The 1754-nt window shown below is 36.7% G+C and overlaps 1 non-coding gene across 1 annotated transcript; it reads left to right on the top strand.

Moving 5' to 3' along the window:
• The first annotated feature begins 625 nt into the window (after positions 1 to 625).
• LOC114675110 (small nucleolar RNA SNORA32) lies at positions 626 to 746 on the top strand. Its single transcript, XR_003726208.1, has one exon. It is a non-coding gene; the product is annotated as a small nucleolar RNA SNORA32 (small nucleolar RNA).
• The last annotated feature ends 1008 nt before the right edge of the window (positions 747 to 1754 follow it).

Consider the following 1754-nt stretch of genomic DNA (forward strand, 5'->3'; position numbering starts at 1 on the left):
ACAATCCTAAGCAAAAATAACAAATCTGGGGGTATCATGGTACCTGACTTCATACTATACTACAAGGCTACAGTAACCAAAACAGCATGGTACTGGTAACAAAACAGATATATAGACCAAGGGAACAGAACAGAGACCTCAGAAATAATGCCACACATCTACAACCATCTGATCTTTGACAGATCTGACAAAAATAGGCAATGGGGAAAGAATTCCCTATTTAATAAATGGTGTTGGGAAAACTGGCTAGCCATATGCAGAAAACTGAAACTGGACCCCTTCCTTACACTTTATACAAAAATTAACTCAAAATGGATTAAAGACATATACATAAGACCTAAAACCATAAAAACCCTAGAAGAAAACCTGGACAATACCACTCAGGACATAGGCATGGGCAAAGACTTTATGACTAAAACACCAAAAGCAATGGCAACAAAAGCCAAAATTGACAAATCAGATCTAGTTAAACTAAAGAGCTTCTGCACAGCAAAAGAAACTATCATCAGAGTGAACAGGCAGCCTACAGAATGGGAGAAAAGTTTTGCAATCTATCCATCTGACAAAGGACTAATATCCAGAATCTACAAGGAACTTAAACAAATTTGCAAGAAAAAAACAAACATGGTCATTACCAAGGCTTTTAGAATGCATTTTCTCATTTGCTGTGGACATGACCATAAAAAAATTTCCCAGTAGGTTTTCTATCTGCTACTTTGCTAGCAATCCGCTTATTGGGAACAGTTGATTAACTATAATAGAAATGCAATACAAATATAATGTGAACCACGTGTGATTTTTCTTTTTATTCTAATAATTGTTTCATCAGTAATCAATGAGATTTTAAAATTCTCCTAGATCTCTTGAATTATGCAAATGTGCTTTGCCTTTGTATTGTAACCCTTGTGGGTTGCTAATAACCAAGGAGTTTGTAGTAGAGTTAACTCAGGCTGCTTCTAGGACTCATTCATGTTCACTCACTGTACAATCATCTCTAGAAATGTGAGATTTACTTCCATATTGTTATGTAGGGCTGACAGGACAACTGGATCAGTTTCATTAAAAAGGGCAAACTTGAAGATAAATCTTTTGACTCCACTCTTTAGAGGATCTTAAGTGACCTTGATGCACAGTGGAAGAAATCACAACATGGAATTCCTTGAATAAAAATTTACTGACTTAAAAAAAAGAAAAAAGAACAAAACAACCCCATCAAAATACCACCTCACTCCAGTTAGAATGGCGATCATTAAAAAGTCAAGAAACAACAGATGCTGGAGAGGATGTGGAGAAATAGGAACGCTTTTACACTGTAGGTGAGAGTGTAAATTAGTTCAACCATTGTAGAAGACAGTGTGACAATTCCTCAAGGATCTAGAACCAGAAATACCATTTGACCCAGCAATCTCATTACTAGGTATATATCAAAAGCATTATAAGTCATTTTACTATAAAGACACATGCACACGTATGTTTACTGCAGCACTGTTCACAATAGCAAAGACTTGGAATCAACCAAAATGCCCATGTATGGATAAAGAAAATGTGGCACATATACACCACGGAATACTATGCAGCCATAAAGAAGAATGAGTTCATGTTCTTTGCAGTGACATGGATGAAACTGGAAACCATCATTCTCAGCATACTAACAGAGGAAGAGAAAACTCAACACCACATGTTCTCACTCATAAGTGGGAGTTGAACAATTAGAACACATGGACACAGGGAGGGGAACATAACACACCAGGGCC

The sequence above is a fragment of the Macaca mulatta genome, chromosome 1, assembly GCF_049350105.2.
Source record: "Macaca mulatta isolate MMU2019108-1 chromosome 1, T2T-MMU8v2.0, whole genome shotgun sequence".
NCBI classification, from domain to species: Eukaryota; Metazoa; Chordata; class Mammalia; order Primates; family Cercopithecidae; genus Macaca; species Macaca mulatta.